General features: G+C 29.7%; 1 pseudogene; it reads left to right on the top strand.

Moving 5' to 3' along the window:
* Positions 1-383: 383 nt before the first annotated feature.
* The window catches only part of LOC122855003, a 48,821-nt pseudogene continuing 24,739 nt past the window's right edge, over positions 384-24,465 (top strand).

Below are 24,465 nucleotides of genomic sequence, written 5' to 3'. Positions count from 1 at the left end.
AGGCTTAAATCAAGATCTTGGAGTGTTATAATGGATAAGTAACACGGTGTGGCATGGGACGGGCCCGCGGTATCTTTTCCCCTTTCCAGCAACAACAATACACTTGCACTTACGCATACACTACATACACGCATACTGCCGCTGAGAGTATATATCTTCCAAGTTAAGGACTCATAGCTTGCCATTGGTTGGATTTGAAAGCTACCCCTAAACATTAAAACGTAGCGCGAGCCATCGATCGCAGTCACCACCCTATGAGAAATTAGGGGTTCCGTCCCCTTCCATGCTGAAGCTCCGCCCTGCCCACCCTTTTCTACAGCTATTGCGAGTTCTATAACATACTTGCAGTTTACCAAGAGAGTACTCATGTAACGCTTTCAACTCTTTCCGCTGCTCGTGAGGGTATTGTTCATTTTCATTTTTCCACTTTTCAGAGATTTCATCGGGTGTCTTACTCTGAAACATCATAAATTATCCGATAATTTCTTAGCTACATACAGTTTCATCTGAAATGAGAATATGGTCTCTCTTGTACATACGATTCGTTCGTACTGTGTAAAGGGAGTTCCCTATTCTCCTTGCCTGTTTGTGCCGCAACCAACCAACCAAAACTGGTCGCCTCAGTGCGCACAGCAACGTCCGTCAGATCATCATCATACTGTACATGTAGATAGTGTTTATTTTGAGTGTACTTTCTGCCGCTCACTACCCTCAACCCCCTTGTTTGAATTGTGTTCGTGTCAATCTATATGTGTTTGTACCTACACTTTACTCATCGCGTGCTTGTGTGACTTGTGGTTTCCTGTTATTTCTGCCCTTAGTAAGACCGCAGTGCCCATCCACAGATCATCAAGAGAATCCCCGCACATCAGCACCACAACTACCACACTATTACCTCATTATCCTAAAATATACACGCAAATCGGATAAAACTTTCAAGCTTTCTATACGAATTTCAATTTTTTATCACAAATAATTTTCGTTTACTACTTATAACTAAAAGTATCCCTTTTGAAGTATAAAAAAGTAGCGAGATTGTTATTATAAAAATAGTTTAATGTATAAAATTCGGTATTGTGGATTAAGTGAATTTCTTTTTTAAGTTCGTGTTTTCAATTATGTGAAGAGCAGATCAAAAAGCAGCATGAGATCAAAAAACAGTGAATTATAGAATGGAAAGAAAAAAAAGAAAAATTTATGCATAGTCTAAAATTGTAAAGGTGATCTGGAATGAAAAGTTATATATAAGTTATAAATAAATAAAATGTAAAAGTGATAAAAGAATGGATAGTGGAACGCGTAGTAATACAGGTGAAGCAAACACAGAACAAGTGATTTTTTTTTTAATATCAAATAATATCATTGAATTATCGAATGAACAACAATCGAATTCATTTTATCAACAATGGTGACTATATATATATTATCTATTGTGCATCATGAAACGGCACATACTTTTTTGAATTCATCATTCAAAATTTTTTATATAAATAATGAAGTGCAATGATCACATTTAAAAAAAGAAAAAAATAAACCTCGAAATTTTCAGATGTGCCTATTATTAATAGAAATGTAGAAACAGTATTAGAATAGAAAGATTATTTGGTTGAACTTTTTTTTTCGAAAAATTACCAAAAATTATTGCGTCCGTATTGTTTTCGGCGGCCAAAGCCAAAAAATCATACACGTTGAAAAGAAAAAAACCTGACGGTGTTACGAATTGACATTTTCTTTTCACGTCGGTGAAGAGCAGGAGATGTCAGCTGAGACCGAAATTGAGGTATCGGTTATCTCCGAGGAAGATCTTGAAACATCAAGAAGCACTTCAACACCAGGCGAAATGTTGCTGCACGAAAAAACTGGTAAAAACAATCGAGGACTTAGCAGCAAGACTAGCAGCATCTCATAATCACACTATCTTATTGTATACTAGAAGACCAAATCAGAATTCCACTCGATACCAGTGTTTCAATTGAACGAAAGGTCAATGTCGAAAAAGACTCACCGTCAGTAGCAACGACATCACAAAAGATCGTTCATTCATGTGAATCTTCACCGTCGGACAATCCAGTATCATCAGCGTCAACAACAGTTTCTAACCAAAGATCAATTGTCACTCACTCTAATGAAACAAGAAAAAATGCTCCTTCTAGCATTAGTTGGGCTACCAATTCCACTAGTCCACCAATAAGTTTTGGTCCTACTAGTGTTCCCTCAAGTTCAATAATGGGCCAAGCATCTGCTAATCTTGCAATGTTGTCGAGGTAAAATATTCCTCATGAGTTTATAATTTAAATAGTTTCAGTTTGAATAATTTTAAATTATCGTTTATAGTAAGTTTATACACTGTAAAAAAAAAATAATTAGTTTTACTATGTTACTATAGTACTGAGGGACGTTTTCGGAAATATGGTTCAACATATTATTTTTTATAATTTTTTTTACGATGTGCATTTTAAATTTTACGATAGTAACATAGTAAAAACTACTCTGCTGAGGTAAAACCGGTTTTTATTATGGTTTTAGTAGACTTCACTTGTTCAACCGTGAGGGTACATTTGGAAAATGAACCGTACTATGGAAACCTTTAAAATGTGCTATGCAACTCGTAGTTGTTAGTTAGTTTCACTATGCTAACATGAAAGAAGAAGGGAATAAAAGAGAATAAATATATATAGACGTTTTCGATTCTTCTACTGTTTTATACGTGAATGGCAATTTGGGTAAACGTTCGGAGTTCAAATCCAGAAACCCGGGTTCGAATCTCGACTTAGGCCAAGAAATAGCCAAGTTGAGAAACATGTATAAGCATAATAATAATTATTTTAAATAATTTAAAGTTATTTTTTAAATAAACAAATAATTCTGTTTTTTTTTATCGAAAATACAAATAGAATATAATGAAATGTACTATTGAACATCGTAAATCTCACCATGCAACATAGTAGATTTAACGAACGCTAGACTTGACTATGCAACATAGTACTTCTTAACAAGATACATCGTATCTTCTCCAATTGGAACATTGTAAACTATACTAGGATAAAAAATTTTACTATGTGCATAGTACATGTTATTATTTTTTCGAAAACGTCCCCGAGTACCAGAAAAAATAGTAAAAATAATTCTTTTTTTATAGTAAAACTAATTATTTTTTTTTTTACACTATAGTGTGTATATTTTAAACCTTATGATAAACAGGCTATTAACAATTGAATTTTTATCGAACAAAAACTTTCTAGTGTGTATTTTTAAACGAATTTCAAAAATATAAAAAATAATCTGTAAAATCGAATCATAATAGATACTAACTTTGCAAAATTTGTTGGTATGTATCTACTGAGATTATATAAAAAATAGTAGTAATGAGACATATGAGAGTAAAATAGGGGCATAGATTATAAATAATATATGATGGATTAAATGAACCGAAGGGGCCAAAAGACCGAATAATGGGCCTATTAAGCTGTCTTATTTAATAACACAACTGTATCCAACGACTACTCCCCTGCAACGTATGTATGTGTTTTAGGACGAAGTTAATGGGCATATCAGATTTATTTGTGAGTAGAGAGAAGGGGCAACAAAAAACCATTACATTATGATGGTGTTTCACCGCACGATGACATGGGGCTGACGCTTTCTAAGTGCTGTGCATATTACTAGGGTTCGAGATAATTTTATCAGATTTTACCCCCTTTATAAGTAAACTAACATTGCACTACCTATAGTTACCCTTGTTTATACAGTGTCGGTCCTCTATACATAATACTTGTTTTCTCACTCGTTTACCAGTTGATTGAGTTAAATAATATTTCAAACAGTATTACTTTTTATATTATTATTTATAGAAATTAGTTCATCCATCTTTTTAGACACATCAATCATTTCTAATGTTTTATGTTCTTGAACTACGTTCAAAGATAGTTAACTATTAATTATAAATTAATAAGCTTCATTCACTATGCTAAATAAGATGAGCAAACTACCTTGGACCTGATCGTAGCACTGATAGAAATATAATGAAAATAAGTTATCGCATAAAAAAATAATGGAAAGTAAACGGATTACTTTTATGTATTGATGCGGAGTTCCAAGAACGTTGATATTTTGGTTGTTTCATTCAATCCTTCACAAATTTTTAATTCTAAACTCTAAATTTCTATATGTCGTTCAAATTTATTCGAGATAAGAACACTAATTCTTATCAACTAAAAACTATGATATGTATGAAGTTTCTTGGTAAATTTGAACTCTATAAATGAAGTTCTTTATATCTACTAATTGCACTGTAAGAGTAAATTGTGTGGAACTGTGGACTATATATGAATGCTGGTTCATCTTCGATATACGTTGATATTCTTGACATATTGGATTGATATTTCAATTCAAATACTCATTTAACATAAATTATATCGACTTTCTCACCGTATCAGTGATTAAGAATAATTCTTTTCAAAGTGAAAATTCTCGGGTGAACAGAAGAGATTAGCTCATCCTTAGACGAGATATATACAATATTTTCTGATACCGTTTCTGGAAAAACTTGACTATTTGAACCGTAAACTACTGTAAGATTGTAATTTTTGTTGACCTCACTCAACACACCAATTATTGTGTACTTACTGATTGAATTTCATATCCATGTAGAAAAATTATATCTCAATTGAGATGAAAAAATTGAGGTATTTTGACGAAACACAATTGTGTTTGATACTTGAAATTGTGTTTCTGAGCGCCATTAAAAGTACTTTTTGGATACCGATTGAAAAGTATTTTTAGCAGGATAATTATGTTTGACGAGTATTTGAAATACAATTGTATCCGGTTAAAATACTTGCTCGGGATACTCAAAAATACAATTGTATCCGGTTAAAATACCCGCTGATTATTCTAAAAAAATAATTTCAACGAGAGACAAATCTTATATATATTTGCGGATGCCCTATATTTTTTACATAAATATCCGTTTGACGATCTATACTGAAATAAAAGTTTGTATCCGGTTAACAATACTATATACTCAAAAATAAAATTGTATCAAATATCGGTTAAAATATCTACCGCTGATATTATTTACGTATGTTCATTCAATTTCAATCAATTTAGCATACTGAGTTACTTATATATATTTATGCTTTGACCTATATTTATACTATGTTAACTATCTACGTTATCTTGTATTCTCGGTGCAACGCTTTTCTAGTTACTAGACCTGCACTCTACCGTGAGACCATTTTTAAAAGTTATGAAATTCGAAATTTTGTTCACATAAGCTACGAGGTGATCTATACAAAAATAATCTAAAAAACTAAAAAAGAAATTCACCCAGGTAGAATTTAGTGTCGATTTTCGACACGCAGTGTCCATTCGACGTCGAAATTCGAGCTCGAAACGACATCGAAAGGTGACGTTTTCCGACGTCGAACCGATGTCGATCCGACTGTGGCGCGTCATACGGTGATAGTATTAACATATTTATGATAGGGCTCAGTAGATGGCAGAGTGAGTGATTTTCATCAGATTTATTTACGTATCATTAATTTGAGCAGGGATGGGCATACTGTGAGTTTTTGAGTTGTTTACAATTATCCAGAAATGAAACGTTTAAAACAGAATAAATTACATGTATTTCATTTGTTAAATAAATAAATGACTAAGGACAAGCAGTAGCTAAGGGAAAGATGTAGCTAAGGAATTAATGTGACTAAGGAATTATTTTCTTGAAACATAATTCTTTGGCAACCTGAATTCCTTAGCTACATCTTTTCCTTAGCTACTGCTTTTCCTTGGACATTTTTTATTTATTTTATAAATAAAATACATGTAAATTTATTTTTTAAAAATACAAGCGTCCAAGAAAAAGCAGTAGCTAAGGAAATGATGTAGCTAAGGAATTGAGGTTGCCAAAGAATTATGTTTCAAGAAAATAATTCCTTAGTCACATTAATTCTTTAGCTACATCTTTTCCTTAGTTACTGCTTTTCCTTGGACATTTTTTATTTATTTTATAAATAAAATACATGTAAATTTATTTTGTAAAAATACAAATGTCCAAGGAAAAGCAGTAGCTGAAAAAGATAGCTAAGAATTGAGGTTGCTAAAGAATTATGTTTCAAGGAAATAATTCCTTAGTCACATTAATTCCTTAGCTACATCTTTTCCTTAGCTACTGCTTTTCCTTGGACATTTGTATTTTTAAAAAATAAATTTACATGTATTTTATTTATAAAATAAAGGAAAAGATGTAGCTAAGGAATTAATGTGACTAAGGAATTATTTCCTTGAAACATAATTCTTTGGCAACCTCAATTCCTTAGCTACATTAATTTCTTAGCTACTGCTTTTCATTGGACATTTTTTATTTATTTTATAAATAAAAAACATGTAAATTTATTTTCAAGAAATAAAGATGTCCAAGGAAAAGCAGTAGCTAAGGAATTAAGGTTGCCAAAGAATTATATTTTAAGCAACATTATTCCCTTGAAACATAATTTTTTGGCAACCTTAATTCCTTAGCTACATCCTTTTCTTAGCTACATCTTTTCCTTGGACGATTGTATTATTTAAAGATAAATTTGCATGTATTTTATTTATGAAAAAAATCAAAAAGGTCCAAGGAAAAGCAGTAGCTAAGGAAAAGATGTTGTCTGCATGTTAATTTCTTCGTAGAAAATTGACATGTGACTACATCCTTTCCTTTGCTACCATTTTTCCTACCTAAATTAATTCTGCATAAATTAACATGTGGCAACCTCCTTTCCTTAGCTATCCCTTTTCCTATAGCTTTTTATTTATTTAAATTAATAAAAAGCTATGGAAAGGAGGTTGTCTACATGTTAATTTCCATGGCTAAATTAATTCTGTATAAATTAACATATGACAACTTCCTTTCCATAGCCACCATTTTTCCTATAGCTTTTTATTTATTTAAATCAATAAAAAGCTATGGAAAGGAGGTTGTCTACATGTTAATTTCCATGGCTGAAATAATTCTGTATAAATTAACATGTGACAACTGAAAAATTTGAGCTACTGAGAGATCACGTTGGTTTAATCCGTCTTATCCTGTTTCAAACGTTTCATTCATGGATAATTGTAAGCAACTCAAAAACTCACAGATGCCCATCCCTGCGTATGAGGCATTTTTTTTTTAATTTATTGCTTTTAAGGTACAACTAGGGCAAAATGAGAGACATCTGGCGGATGTTTGCTAAAAACATTATATATTCATGAGTGCGAAAAGGACGAAAAATTAGAAAGAGAATACTGTTTCTCACTTCCACTCAAGTATTTAGACAAAGACAAAAATTTATTATCCTCTATTAATTAAAGTTGAATATTAAAATCTATACTAAATTTGGGTGATGATTTTTCGTCTTTTTTTCTAGTTTTATCCTTTAGTTTTTGGTAAATATGGCATTATTTTTTCAAGTATTTCGATGGGGTATTATGAAAAGCCGAACATCATTTTCCATAAGAGCCTATGTTTAACCTCAAAAAAAAGGACCATCTTTAACAGTTAATTAATCAAAAAAACATCTTATAACAAAAAAACTGATTAAAGAAAAAGGTGTATCGTTATCTCAATTATCTACTCTATAAAATTCGTGAAATCGTCATTATTTTTAATTTTCCCTAGTTGTACCTTAATGATATTGCTAATAAAAAAAATTGCCTTCTTTACCTATATATAGAACTTGACTCTACTGCCATCTATCAAAATTCAATGCAAGCAATTATTTTATGAACAAGTCCGAAACGACGTCGATCCGACATCGAATAGCGTCACACTCCGACATCGTTTCGAGCTCGAATTTCGACGTCGAACGGAGCGTGGGCCTCGGAAATCGAGCGCTATTCGACGTCGAATAGACATTAGATTTCTACCTGGATCAGTATCGTTATTTTAGATTACGACTTGATTTATTTGACTCCATCCTTTCCTCATCAACATTTGCCATAATTAATTATAGTTAAATAGCTATTGGCAAACGTATCTAAGCATGATTACTAGAATAAATTGTAAATGTTAATATAATGATAGAAAAAAGTATTAAATAATTATTAAATAATTATTAAATAATTATTAATTGATTGATAAATAAATTATTTAACTCTAAAAATAATTGGAGTTTATCATATAATACGGTGCTATGATATTGAAATTTTTCTAAGTCCAAAAACTGGAGTATCAGAATACTTTTCAAAGACTTTCAAAATACTCAAACATTTAAAATACCTGTCCAGGATAATTGTATCCAGAAACCGGTCTTCGAGCTCTTTATTTACTTCTTTCATAATACCACCAAAATATCGAAAATACTAAAAAGTATTCTCACAATACCTCATAAACATCGCAGGATATATTCAAACACTATAAAATATCAGTAATACTTTTCGAATACTTGATTTTTTCATCTCGGGTAATTTGGAGACGTGAGAAAAAGAGATAAAAAAGATATAAGAATATATATATAAATTAAATATTATTTATATATATATATATACTAGCATTTGGTAATAAACTTATCAAAAAAAAAATATATATATATCCAATCGATCTGGAATATATATAGAGATGACTCTCAATATATTCAGTGTAAAGAATTAAAAGATTGAAAACCCATCATCATTTATTTATTTTATCACCTATCTATAATCTAATTTTTTACAATTAAAATTATGGTAGTTTATTCTTCAAAAAGTTTGAGTTCTATCTGTACACCTGAAAAAACAACAGTTTTCATTGAAGAAAATTTCCATTCCTTTACGGAGGCTAGGTGCCGAATGGCTCAGCCGTAGTATTGTATTTATCACTCAAAAAAAAAAAAAAAAAAACGTTCATAATTTCCGAACTAATTGTCGTAGAGATTTCGAGTTTAGCTCAAAAAATAGGTCTCTCAAAACTCTATCACCTCTGATGTGAAAGAGCATTATCCATTCACTCACTTTTTTTTGATTCTTCGAAAATTGAGTAATGATAAAAAAAAAAATTTTTTTCTTTTTTTCTACGAAAAATATTATTTGTAGGAAAACAATTTGTCTATAAAGGTGATAGAATTGTGAATAACAATTTTTTAAAGCCTAATTTGAAGTAAATTCTAACAAAAGTTATAGCACGCCTTGTTTTTATGTTATTTGAACAAAAAAAAAAAATTCAATTTTGGAAAAAATAAAAAAAAAACATATCTCGTTAGAATCGAAGTTTTTAAATAATTTTAATGTTGATAAACTAATCAATATAATTCTTTGTAAACAAAATAAAAATCATTTTTTTTTTATTTTCTCTGGCAAACACTGAGAAAAAAAAACAAATATTTTTTACTACTAATTTCTAAGAAGAATTATTGTGCTGCGTAGTAAAGGCGGGGTATTTTGTATTTAGCTCATTATTATTCGTTATACCTATATACTACCCTGTCGTATCTCAATTTTTATTATGCTGCAAAGCAAAAAATGATGTACCTATATACTGTAATTTATATTATCGACACAATATTTTTTATTTATCAGAACATTAAAAAACCCAAAAATCGATTTTTGCCCAACGATTACATGCTAGCACAGTATAAAATGTTAGTTTGTTTTCTCAGTGAACATATATAAATAATATACAATTTATGCATATTCTATCTATATTATATATATCATTTTTATATCTTTTCCACATGTGTCAAAATTGATATATAAACGAGATCTACTCGAGATATAATCAAGATATAATTTTTCTATGTGGGCGAAAAGTTCATTTTTATAATGAAGAAATTATTTTCTGTTAATTATACATTTTATTGGAAGAATATATTTACCTATACTTTTTAACCATCCTCGAAATTTATTACCTTAATTGATAATCATTTTTATACTAATTTGTGTTTTTATAATAATTATATTAATAAAGTTAATTCTTAAAGTGTTTATACATACGGTCATTGTCAGCAGATTAAGGATTACTAATATACTAATTGATGAGAAAAAATGCAATTTCTTAGGATCGCCTTACTCTTTCGAGAGTGCAAATTAGTTATCTATTTCTATCGTACTTTTTCTTTTTTGTTTTGTGCTCATGGTGCTGTGTTTTATTGGAAAATTAAGGTTAAAAATCAGCTATTTTCCTTACATATTAACCAATAGGTTACTAGATAATACACAAACTAAAAGATGATGTATCTCTACTTGTGTGAAAAAACGAAATTAACTACAGGTAAGTCGAAAAATCATATATGTTTAAACATACTTTAAATTGAAATCATGGATAATGTGATAACTAATATTTTGACAATTTAACTACATGTATATAAGGAAAATTATGTAATTTCTAGGTTTATATTTCTTAAATATATGTTATATTTAAGAATCGGTACTTGCGGAAAGGAGATTAAAGTGTTTATTATAAAAATGTGTATACATATATAAATATATCGTTTATCTCACTAAAGAAGAAGTTGCCCTAGTAGAAATTCCGTCTCCAGAATGACTTGTGATTAGTTATTTTTGCTGGATTGAAACATGTTTCTAAATAGTTAGTAGATATGTGACGGAACATTGACTAATTCTATAGAAATTGACCGTTAGCTAGTATATATATGACCAGTTTCACTAGATTAATTACTGTGTATTTTTTAGAAAAGTTTTAATGCGATAATATTCAATATCGTGAATAACATTAATAATAACCAAAATCGATTTTGCTTTATTCTGAAAAATACTTCATTTATTCATAGCTTTCATTAAATTTCCATCTTCGAATCGATGAAAATTTTTTGTACTACATATTTTGTTGATCAATTTGTTATTCGTGCGAAGATTGATGACCATATGTGATGGTTGTTCGTCCTCTAATTCACTTTTCATTATCTACAAAGTACAAACTGTTATTTATATGAGTATCGTTTATTAATCAATAAATATTAAAATATACCTATATATCCACACGCATATTATCTATATATACAGAATGTCTCATGTATATAGAATATATATAGCTGATTCCACGTGATTTGCAAAATCAAAAAATAGATTCGTCTGGAATATTTTTTTTATTGTTCTTTAGCGTAAAAAAAAAGCAAGACGTATTTTTGTATTTTTTTTTTAAATTTGGACTAACGATTTTCTTCGTATCGGTCTTTGAAGATTAATTTTTCAAAAAATTTATGCCAGCTTTTGCATGCTTTTTACTCAAAAAATGTTGATTTAATCACAAAAATTATATCGACAAAAAAGCTTTAATTTTATTTATAGTTTACGATAAAAAACTTAAGTAAGTTGTTTAAACACTTTAAATACTTTGTTCGATTAAAATCAATTTCTTTTTAACTTGGCCCCATTTTTTTTTATTTTTTTTTATCAATAAATAATCCTTAAAACATAAGAAATTTTTGAGTGCATAATTAACTCAGTATTTTCATAACTTTTTGAGATATATTAATAAATAAAGAGCAAAAAACACGGTCCCACGTGCCGCTTGAATATTAGTATTATACGTAACTAGTGGCGCATGGGTTAGGCAGTTCAATCGAGTGCCAAAATGTAGTGCTTGAAGTGAAAACGAGAAAGAAACCTCGAGTGAAAGATGAGAGCGACGCAGATGACACGAGAGAACTACACCAATACAATGAGCCACGAGTTACGTAATTTACTATCCCGAGATGAAAAAATTGAGGTATTTTGACGAAACACAATTGTGTTTGATACTTGAAATTGTGTTTCTGAGCGCCATTAAAAGTACTTTTCGGATACCGATTGAAAAGTATTTTTAGCAGGATAATTATGTTTGACGAGTATTTGAAATACAATTGTATCCGGTTAAAATACTTGCTCGGGATACTCAAAAATACAATTGTATCCGGTTAAAATACCTGCTGATTATTTAAAAAAAATAATTCTAACAAGAGTGCGTTTTACATATTTATTTTTTTACCTTTTATTTTTTTATCCTACGTTTTCCTAATTACTAAACCTACACTCTACCGCGAGACCATTTTTACAAGTTAATAACATTGAAAATTTTGCTCACATAAGCTACGAGGTTTATACAAATATAATTTATTTAAAAAATTAAAAAAGAAATTCACTATCGTTATTTTAGATTACAACTCGATTTATTTGACTATACATCCTTTCCTAATCAACATTTTCTATAATTAATTATAGTTAAATAGCTATTGGCAAATGTATGTAAGGAAAAGATGTGGTGTCCCCAGCATGATTACTAGAATAAATTGGAAATGTTAATATAAGGATAGAAAAAGATATTAAATAATTATTAATTAACTCATAAATAAATCATTTAACTCTAAAAATAATTGGAGTTTATTATATAATACGGTGCTATGATATTGAAATTTTTCTAAGTCCAAAAACTGGAGTATCAGAATACTTTTCAAAGACTTTTAAAATACTCAAACATTTAAAATACCTGTCAGATTTTTTCATCTCAGGATATACAACAGTGTGATGAATAAGGCTAAATACGTAACGCTGAACAGTGTGAATATTTTTTAAATACGCAACTCGTGCAATATATAAATTTTAAGTGCCAATCGCATGTATACTAGGGATGTGAAAATGACGGTCACAATTTTTTTTGTCATGTCATAGAAAAAATGACCGTCATGTGACAATTCTGTGACGTCATTTTTTTTTTTTGTCACAAAATATTGTCATGTTTTTTTTTTGTCATAAAATATTGTCACATTTTTTTTTTGTCACAAAATATTGTCATGTTTTTTTTTTTGTCACAAAGTTGTCATTTGACGATCATATAGATGAAAAATGACCGTCACATTTTTTTTTTGTCACAAAATATTGTCACATTTTTTTTTTTTTTTGTCATATTTTACTAAAACCTTCAGCAGTCATAGGTCTACAAATAAATAGTAAAAGGCCTTAAAAAACATTTAAATATTTTACATGTATTCGACGATATTTATTTTTTAAGTCTTTAAATATTTATTTATTTTTAAAACGATTCTAAGCATAAAATATTTATTTTTTTTCTTATTGATAAAAAAAAAATGACATTCACATTGCGCAGTGAACTCTATAGAGCTTAGGGTAAAACCAGCTTAATAATCTGGTGATATTCGGTGGAAATGGACTTTATTAATATATTAAGATGAGAGGGAGCGACAGTCGCCGAGACACTTAATGAGAAATGACGGTCAAACTTTTTTTTTGTCATAATTTTATTTTATGACGAAATTGTCACATGACATCGCGTTGTGTCATGTGACCGTCATGACATGTCATATGACAATGTCACATGACATGTCACAAAAATTTTCTCATCCCTAATGTATACATATTAGACTCACAGTGAAGCTGCGCTCATCGGCTGTCAGATAAAATATTTTACACTAGTTGCGTATCTGAAAAATATTGAAACTGTTCAGCGTTACGTATTCTAGCCAATTTCGGCACATTGTTGCATATATATAGACAGTCATGAAAGACAGCGCACAGCATTGTGCGCGCAGTCTGAAAAAAAATATATATAGATGAATATATATGTATAGATGATATACACCTTCGTGAGAGACTGCGTGCAGGACTAGATATTATCTAGCAAGCGACTTGCACCATCCATGGGCCAAGGCTTGGCTGACTCATGGCTGGTTATTTGCTTACCAAGGCTTGTATTCCAATGCTTGGTCGACTATTGGTTAAAAAAGAGGTGGCCAGCTCTTATCAAGCCATTTATCGACCGAGTCTTGCTAAATTATTGGGTGGCCAAGACTCGAAACAGATGATTAAGCCAATCATGGCTCATTAAGGGCAGGCCAACTATTGATCAACCGTTCATCGGCCAAGTCTTGGTTCATTATTGGGCGGCCAAGACTCGAAACAAATGATTAAGCGAAGGCTTGGCTCATTAAGGGCTGGCCAGCCGTTGATCAACCATTCATCGGCCAAGTCTTGGTAAATTATTGGGTGGCCAAGACTAGGAATATATACAATTAAGCCAAGAGTTGGCACATTAAAAATTGGTAAACTTGACTTGCCATTCGTCGTCTGAGTGTCGATTGTTCTTTGGGTCGCCAAAAATGATTATTTTTTATTCTTTCGACATATGTGAATATATGTTAAGAGCCGGTGTTATATATACATTAGACCGGTGTTATATATCAATTAAAGATATGTGTATAACAGCTACTCATTTTTTTCTTACATAACGAAAATTTCAAGAAATAGAATTTTTTGGAAGTGAAACTTCTTTTCATTGGGCAGTGAGAAAAAAATTGTATGTAACGCTCAGCAGTGACACTCGGGCCTGACGCTCGAGCGTGAGTCCCCTCCCTAGCCCACAAGCGTTCACCCATATGATTAATAAGATTGAGTGAGAAAGAAATATATACGGTGTCTATAAGAAAGTGTGTATGAGTTGTATAAGTATATAGTATTTAAATACAGTTAAAAGTGTCTTTCATTTGGTCACTAATCAAGCTGATAAAAATATTTTTTATAAATTATTAAAATATATTCCGGGGTTAATGAAAACGAATAAAATTTATATATCGGCCGTGTGTTGGTTGATTCTTGGATTGCCATGATTATAATGTAAATTCAAGTAGAAGTAGTAGTACAAATTTTCTTCATCTCTAATTGTTGTTGCTATGGTTAAGTAAGTGAGGCTCTAAAGTTTCAAATAGAAGATACCGTGTTCAAGTCCTAGTGATGTCAAGTATTTATGGTGTAGTTTTTTCAGTCAAATAAATTATTAATTCTATAAATAAAAAAATTAAATTTTTTAAACAATTAAAAATTTTTTTTTTTTTATAAAATTATTAAATTTTTGGAAGTCTTGGCCAAGTATTGGCAGCCAAGCTTAAATTGGTGTCTATCCCCAAGCCTGGTGCAAGCACTGACCAAGACTGGCAGCCAAGACTTGGCAACATTTTGCCAGGCTTGGCCTAATGCTTGGTCATGTTGTTTTCTCCTTCACGGGCTTGTGTGTTAAAGTTGTCAACTTTAACATCAATTATCTTGAAAAAAACTAGCGCAAAAAGTTTGAAAAAATTCATCAAAATAGTTAATTATTTTGACTTCCATTTAAGACCGAAAAATGAAATATTCAATAACGGGAATTATCTTTTACTTCCAACCTTAATGTATTTTAAAAACAAATATTATTGTTACTAAATTATAATATTATAGATTTTCCTTCCGTCATATGTTGAAAGCAGCTAGCTAGTTTATGAAAAAAAACATAATCAAAAGGTCTCAGAAAGTAATACATTTGACAGAAGAATGACGACCAAAAACGAATAAAATGTTTATCAATTATAATAACTTATACACTAAAAAAAAAAGTTCTACCAGATAGAACTTTTGTTCTAGGAAATTTTTAGTTTTGGAAGAAGAAAAAAAATTCTTGTTATGAATAGAAAACTTCTTGTTAAAAGACAAAAAAATTCTTGAAACATGACAGATCTAAATTTGAAATAAAACTAAATTGGTTTTAGAAAAAGAAAAATTATTCTTGTAATGACAAAAAAACTTCTTGAAATAAATGCTAGAAAGGTTTTGAATTCAGACGCATACTTCTTAAAAAAAATCTTTTTGTTCTTACTTCAAGAACAACAGTTCTAGGTTTTAGAACAAGAGTTTTTGGGAAAAATCAAATTGTGTCTTAAATTGAGAAAAAAATAATTTCTATCAAGTCAAATTTAGATTCAATTTAAGGAGTAAATTACTACTGATTTAAATTTATAAATAAAATTATTTATTTGACATTACTTCTGTTAATTAACAGAAGTACAGTGCAATTTCACATGGTGAACAAAGTTTCTTTTTCCTGAACTTATAACCTATGAGGGGATTTGAACCCTTAACTGACGCAAACCACGATATCATAAACCTAACGACTTTCCCATCGAGCCACAATTCATCGACGTGGTGGACGAAAATTTCTGTTCTTATAAAGCATGACATTTACAAATGAATATTAATCATATTTGAATTAATAAAGTAAAGTGTAATATTAAATACATGAGAAAAAATGAAAAACTAACTATCAGTCGGTATTCATTTTTTCTATTATTATTATATTGATTATATGAATTCGAAATTCATGACCATCCGTAGTTATTTTTTTTTTGGACTCGTTTCGTCTAGTTTTGCCAAGTTCAGAATGAGGGACTTAGTTTTTTTTTGTAAAATATAATTATATAATAAAATCAAGTAAAAAATTTGACTGGTAAAATATTGTACAAGTTTGGCTACAATTACAGCTAAATAAAAAATATAGCTAAGGGAAAAATTAATCTGGTAAAATTATGTAGATATTGTGTGTTTGGCTATAATTAAAGCTAAGTAAAAAATCTAGCTAAGGAAAAAATAAGCTGGGTGTTTGGCTACAATTACAGCTAAGTAAATAATCTAGCTGAGAAAAAGTTATAGCTAAGGGAAAAATTAACCTGGTAAAATTATGTAGATATTGTCTATTTGGCTATGATTAAAGCTAAGTAAAAAATCTAGCTAATTGAAAAATGTAGCTAAGGGAAAAATTAAGCTGGTAAAATTGTGTAGATATTGATTGTTTGGCTATAATTAAAGCTAAGTAGAAAATTTAGTTAAGTAAAATAATGTAGATATTGATTGTATGGCTACAATTATAGCTCAGTAGAATAATGTAGATATCTAAGTTTTTTTGTTTCTTGAGGGACTTACTTTTTTTTTTGTAAAATTTAATTTTATTTTCTAAGTCCATTATTTTGAACTTGGCAAAACTAGACGAAACTAGTTAAAAAATAAAAATGACTACAAACGTCTATGGAAGCCAGAATGGACACTAAGTCACGTCCCTCGCCATGGGAGTGCTACGGGCCTGAATTGCGATGTTTCCCTTTTAATAAACCAAAAATGTAAAATTATAAAAAAATATGAATAAAAAAAACTAGGCAGTTTTTTCTAAAATTACAAAATCAAATTCATAAACTATCGTTTTATTCTATTAACTAATCCACCCAATTTTATTCATTTATATTTTATTTTTATTTTACTTCTTCTATCTATTCAAAAAGGAAATGAGTCGTTTTTGTATACAAAAATTAATAATTTTTATTTTCATCTTATTTCACTTCTTTTGTTTAATTAGACGCTATTCTGGAGAAAATTCGGATTTGTAATCAGGTAAACCGGATCCGACCTGGATCCGAATCGGACCGAAATTTCCACTCGGGTTCACGGGAGAAGGGATGACGATCAAGTGGTAGCTTAACGGCGGCTTGCAATTTGTTGTTGAATTAATAACTCGCAGTAAATAATTAATAAAAATACCTAAAAATTTGTATAAAACTTTTTGATATACTGTTAAACAATATTGCGACTGACAAGTTACTCAATTTTTAAATTTCTCCGACTCTTATTTGGTTTGAAGTTAGACAAATTCAATTTTTTCGTCGACATAAAACAATAAATAGAAAAAATTAAACAATATAATGTTATGTCCCACGGTAACACCATGGAACATTCCTTTATTTAAGTTCACCGCGTTGAGTCAGCCATTACTATGACTTACCGACGGCAAACTTTTAGACCTACGAATTGTCTATTTTGGCACTAGCGACTACTTGAACTTCTAATTCACATGGTTCCTTGCGGCCTCAGACCCAAGCTGCCCGAAAAGATCCAGCAACTCCTACTCTACTATAGCTGACACTCAAGGCCCGGAAAACAACCCGGCCTCCTTCAATTTAACTTAGATAAACCTAGCTTCTGTCTACCACGTGAATTGTAAAGTTAGTAAATGCATCTTGTTAATTCAGCCTGATCTTGAGTTTAAATAATAAATTATTAACTGCATTCAATTAACAATAAAATTAGCTTTATTATTCTATTAATATTTTTCAAGTCAATTAATAATTTATCTTTTAAATTGATACTTAAACCTTGGTCCTTGAGAGTCAGCCTGTGAAGTTGCACAATTAAAGTAAATATTAAATCTAAACTAATCATCAAATGTAATCTACGTCAAGTAATTTATAAAGTTCGTAACAAATTGGCAAATTAAATTATATGTAAAGTAAAGTCGATCGTGTACTAAATAAAGTGCTGATCGAATAAGTAAAGGGTTGTTAATTATATCGTAATATAATGCAAAAAGTGTAACACATGTTCACGTGTCTGTTGGAGAAGGCCATCTTGTTCCTGTCATATTTGGACTTATGATCATTCGAATCACTTTGTAATCGTAGTGTATTCGTACAAACTAGTGTCTCTGGTCAAACCTATTTTTTTCCGGGGGATATTATCATATCCCAGACAACATGTTTTTTTATTCGTTTCTTATAGGAAATTTGCTCACGATTACGGGAAAAATATGGAAAAAATTCCTACGAATGTGCAAGTTGTTAAAAATAAAGTTGAAATATGGAATAAACGGCTATATACGTAGTAACTGCACGAGACGTCACCGAAAAATGTGACTTGTTGTCCCGTGTTGTCTGAGATATGATAATCTTGCTCTTTTCCGTCTGTTGCTTCTTGCAACCTTAATCCCAGTCTGTTGGCAAAAAAGAAAGTTGAACTAATTATTTAATTGGTGATATTAATTGCAAATTTTTTACAATAAACAAATAATTTTTCCAATAATTCTATTGGCATCGCTAGATTATTATAAAGCAACAGTCAAATTTTCAAGTTGATTTATTGAGTTTTAAAAAAGTTATCACAAGTTATACCTATATTTAAAAATAAGTATTTTTTTCAAAAAAAAATTTTTCGTTTTTAATTTTTAACGCATTAAATAATTATCATAAAAAAAAATTTATTTGAAGGAAAATATGTAATTTTCAATTCTTTAAATAATTGAATTTTTGTTTTTTTAATTTTTCATGTTTGATTTTACACCCGTCGTGTTTCCTTGGGCTTTGAGCGTGCGGCCGGTTATTGCATCCGGACCCTCAAATATTTTCATGAAACACGTGTTTCACTATAAGTTATGTTTACCTGACACTGGAAGTTATTCCGAAATGGCTACGAATTCATTTTTAATTTCCCGAGAAGAAATTATTTTGTATTCAAGTAGTATTTACACTCTTTTCCAGTCTTTGGCGACATTCACTGATCTTTTTTGACATTTCAAATGTATTTCGTAAGCTCTGCATAAGAAGCACGAATACTTTCCCTATTCCTGATTTGTATTTTTTTATATTCGAGTATTTCAAAAGTAGCGCACAGAATACGGGGTAATCTTCAGACTTAAAAAAAATTTCATATATCTTTCCTCTGAATATAAAAAGTCTCCGGATGAAAGATTGCCACTTAGATTAATTTTTATTAATTTTTTTACTTTTATTTATTCTTAATTAATTATATAATTATTTATAATCTTTTTCTTTACAAGTGAAAAGAATATGTACATTTTTCCAGTTCGGTTATTCCGTAATAAATTCATGAATCAAAGTTATTTGAAATATCAAAATTGAAAAAAAAAATCTTGAAACTAAGTTACCAAAGTCTCGTATTTATAGAAAGATTATCATAAAGAAATCCAGCCAAGTGCGTCAGGCACACGCTAAGTTGTCTGAAAGAAAATTAATTCTTCCTGGTTTTTTTTCACAAATTTTGATTCAAAGTACAATCGTCAGAAAAAAAATCCAAAAATAGAATGTTCTTGATTATTCATTTTTAGAGGTTTGAAGCAAGAAAATACCCAAATCATAAAGCTCATTAAATCAAAATCGTGCAGTTGAGATTTTTTTTTATTTCACAATTTTCATTTTTCATGTTAAATCCATAATTAGGAAAACAGATAATTTCCATAGAAAAATATTGATAATAAAAAATTTTTTGTTCCAAGCAATCTACAATAAAATTTGTAAAATATCAAAGACTATAAAATTGTAATTACAGTGTAACAGGATGAATATCGACAAAACAAAATATTAGAAATATATCAACAGATACTACATTTCTAATAATATATATAATTAGCCTTACGTAGAATTTTCTTCCAGTTCTCTTGTTACCTCCAGTTTCAGAAGTTATGGCTCCCTCTATATACTATTATTTCTGTAGATACATAATGATTGTAATGATCCATTATACGAAAAGTATGTAATATGAGTATTTACACATCTCTTACTTATGGTTGACAAGTTTTTATTTGTTCTTATCATCTTACCTAGTTGTTTGAAAATGTATGATGCGTAATAAGTAAGATGTAAAGTTGTGCATTTCAATAAAACTCATTCAAAATTTTTCATTTTCTATCGCGCAAGCGGAATCAATATTTTTTTTTTCATGTATAGTTGCACCCACAATGATTGCAAAATAAGTAGTCGAGTGATTTTATTCGTGAACAAAAATTGCACCCAGTCCACTACAGTCTTGAAAATTTTCGTCAGTAAGTCTTTTTTAAAGATGTTATTATTGTATAGTTACATATGTTTAACTATTCGAATGATTCATTTGAAAATTATGAAGAAATTTCTAATATACAATAACTAATTATATTGTGTTAAATAATAAATTTCAACAAGTCGATACTGGACTGTAATTCACGATCTAATTTAATATATTTTATTATATTTTTCTTTTCGAGTACGAATCACATGTATTTCATTAAATATAGAATGACCAGCTAAATCAATTATCAAACGTTTTTTTTCAGTCGTGTAAAGAATCCGTAGAGTAACCTCTTGGAGCCTTTTTTTTTATACTCTCCCTTTTTTTCTTAAACCATTTATTTCATTTTTTAATTCTCTTCATAATGGTGAAATATGCCAATATTACTGAGTAGGATTATTATATTTCAGTATTTTACAACCCAAAAATATTGAAAATATCATATTTACTGTAATATTAACAAATTTCTATAATATCACAAAGAGTCCCGTTTTACCATCAATATGCCATTTCAAATATTAAACTAGATAGGTATAATATATTTTCGTGATGCGTTATAATTTGAGAATTAAATAGCCAAATCCAACAAGTCCGATTATAAAAAGCCCTACAGAGACGACAGGCTACGAGAGTGACGAAGTATCTACAAATATAGGTAAATAAAAGTGAGAACGAAGTATAAGATAAAGTCGAATGAATGGTCCAACCATCATTCTAAAGTGTCTCCTGTACCTGAGTTCTTAGCTGCTAACAGACAGAATGCTTGTCAGATTTGTGATGCCTATTGCATGCTCACGTTGTCTTGCTTTAAATTTTTTTTTCTTTCACAGTTGAGCTATAGACATATTCTATCAAGCTTTCCTGATCAGGAGCTCCATTTTTTTTCCTTTTTGTCTTTTTCTCCTTTTTATTTTTTCACTCAAATCGTTCTAAGAATAGACTAAAAGAAGCCCCTAATTTACATTGCTACATAGTGCTGCTGCTGCTTGACGTATTTTCAATTCTTTTACACAACAACAATGTCTAAAAGGCCGTTTCTTTTCATCGATGGTGTCAGGTCCTTTGGCTTCGATGATAATAATCTTGCAAACAAGGAAAAAACTCAAAGATGATACACGTTAATATGTTCACGAAAAACGTAGCTATACCCAAGATAAAAATATATAGCTGTATTTCGGCGAAAAATCACAGTATTTCCGATTTCGTTTCGTTTTTCTCAGTGCCATTATTTAATACTTCTCGAATACCATTTATAATTTTTCAAAATACATATGTATGATGGAGATAATTGTATTATCAATTGTAATAGAATAGAAAAGATAGGTCATCACCAATTTTTTTTATTAAACTTCATTGTTTTTATTGGCAGAAAAAAAAAAATAGCTAACTATAGACTCAGCAATGGATAAACTTTGTAAGTCGATGCTAATCAAAATAAAAAAAGTTTGTCGGTGGTATTTAATTTTCAAAGTGATATAAGTACTATATAGTAACGATATATATATATATATATATATGTAAACAACACTAACACAATTGTAAATCATTTTACAGTAGTAAAGCTCATTATATATACGCTTAACAAACGGAACTGACACGTATATTTAAAAGAATTTATAAATGTTTGAAAATTTATAACTCGTAAACAAATAAAGATTGAGGCAAAAAATTTCTTTAGTGCACTTTTCAATATTTTGAAATTACACTCAAAAAACTTCGTGAGATTTCCACTGGTGGTTACGAAAGTGATGCATTGACAAAATCGTATATTTTTAGTGTGTTTTTTTTTTTGAATTATATAAGAGCGAAGGGGGTATTTGTTTTATTTTCGATTTCTCAAACTACCTACAGATTTTGATTTCTAAAATTTGAGGCTATTTTTAAATAAAATCGATTTACATTAAAGCCCTCAAAAAGTGCCCACAGTCAAAAAAAATTAGAAAAAAAAAAACATCATGTAAAAACCAATAGATTCTCTGGCCTAAATCCAAATGAAAAAAACATCAACTATTAAAATGTAAAACTATGAACTTATTTACTAATTTATTTTCTTTTCATACAGAAAAATAAATGGTTAGCTGCATATATGTGTGTTTTCTTTGCGTTGGTGTTCAAAAAAGAATCGTACATTTATGATTGTCCAACTTAAAATTGTCATAAATTATTAACAAATAATTTTTTCATTTTAGATGACCAATATTATATTTGTTTGATTAAAAAAAAACTTAGATTATATCAAACAAAGAATTGATTACTCGAAAACTCATTATTTGTAACAAGAACCAATTTATTTAATTCATTACTAATTATGTTTTTATCAAGCCATCTGTCGTTTAATAACCAGCGATTAACTTTTATCGAACGGCGAGCGTTTTAATTCAACACAATGTGGCTAAATTTCTAAAAAAGAATTATCTGGCGTTTAAAAGAAGAGACTATTCTATTATAACGAATGTAATAGTGTTAAAGTCGAGTGCTCGTGGAGTTTACGTTTAAAAGTATACTTCTTGACATAAACCGTGTTAACAACATAACTCTATCTGATCAATATAATTGAAAAATTTTTTCAAACAAAGATTTTTCTTTTAAAACTAACTGTTTTTAATTTTGAATATATAATTTTATTTTTCATCACAAGCAACCTATTGCCGAGAAGTTTTCTTCTAAATTTAAGAATAACTGACATAAAAAAAATCTTCTGTAAGATATAGAAATATAGAAAATTTATATACCATAAACATATTAATATATCTATTAGTACAAATATTGTCAAATATAAATTGTCTCAGGGGAAGCTCTTTAATTCAGTCTATTAACCAAAAACTGTTTAAAACATAAGCAGACAAGCAAACAAACAAGCAGGAAAACGAAATTAGAACTCAAGAAATTGTAGGGGAAGCTGAAAAGGGGAAAGTTTATACGGCTTCAGAAGCCTCTGCACATCTTGATGCTACCGAAGAGATCGTATTATACTTGCCTTGATACTTACGGTTTTTTTATTTATCATTACAATAACACCTATGTAACAAAGTTACATATATATATACACGGAGAAAATCTTTCAGCAAATGTTACTAGGGTGCCACATCACCAGGAGTCTATCTTCTGACTGCTAAAATATTAACTATCATTTCACAAAAAAAAAAAACAATTTTTGTCTTGGAAAGTTAAAATGTACCATAGCAATTTATATATGATCCACGCAAGTTTTGTTTTGAATGGGCATTTTAAAAAATTTAACCCGATTTTAACAAAAAAATTATTCTAATTTTCTAGAGTTGCATAAATAATTATTCGGCCATCATCGCAGTCATCATAATCACGAGAATGATACAGAAGAAAATTTTCCCCTAAGTATTTATAAATAACTTTTATGTTACAAGGGCAGTGGGAATAATGTGTGAATTTCCAAAGCGTAAGAGGGGTAGTGCGCTTTTTGGAAATTCACACATTATTACCACTGTCCCTAGTAACATAAAATATGGTTCGTTACATGTGCCCAATCAGAGAGCCCGCTCACAACTCATTTGGAGGGGAATCACTCGCGAAGGCTCGTGCTTGCCCCTCCAAATTCGTTGAGAGTACACTCTCTGAGTGGGCACTTGTAACGAAATATACTATTTTTGTTAATTGTATTGTTTTAATATTATCTTCTATTTTTTACCAGCAAGAGTGTTGCGAAAATCAGTTGGTATTTCATGCAAATCTTTTATTTTGGTTGGTTAATTAAAAATTCAATAAAAATTAACTCGAAATTTACCAAAAAATTCAAAAAAGATTTTATGACGTTTGAAAAAAAAATTTTGATTGAACATAAATAAACAAAACAAAACGAAACAAAACAAAAACAGAAAATTTAGTTAAGGCGAAGCAATACCTTTGAAAAAAGCGTTTCACAAGAATCGCCCAAACTCTTTTAATATTGAACTTAGAGGCATGAAATTTTGAAGGTCAATATAAAATTGCACGGCCGATGGGCTGATTGTCTCAAAAATTGTTAATAACAAAAAAAAATTATTAATAAATTACAGTTTTCTATAAAAACGCGATTAACCCGTTTTCATTCAAAAATGCATTCTCAGTTTCCAAAATTTGCAGGAGAACTTAAAA

Source organism: Aphidius gifuensis, linkage group LG4 (genome assembly GCF_014905175.1).
Source record: "Aphidius gifuensis isolate YNYX2018 linkage group LG4, ASM1490517v1, whole genome shotgun sequence".
Classification (NCBI taxonomy): Eukaryota; Metazoa; Arthropoda; class Insecta; order Hymenoptera; family Braconidae; genus Aphidius; species Aphidius gifuensis.
Note: the sequence above shows the minus strand (reverse complement) of the source record. Positions and strands in the feature narration are given on the sequence as shown.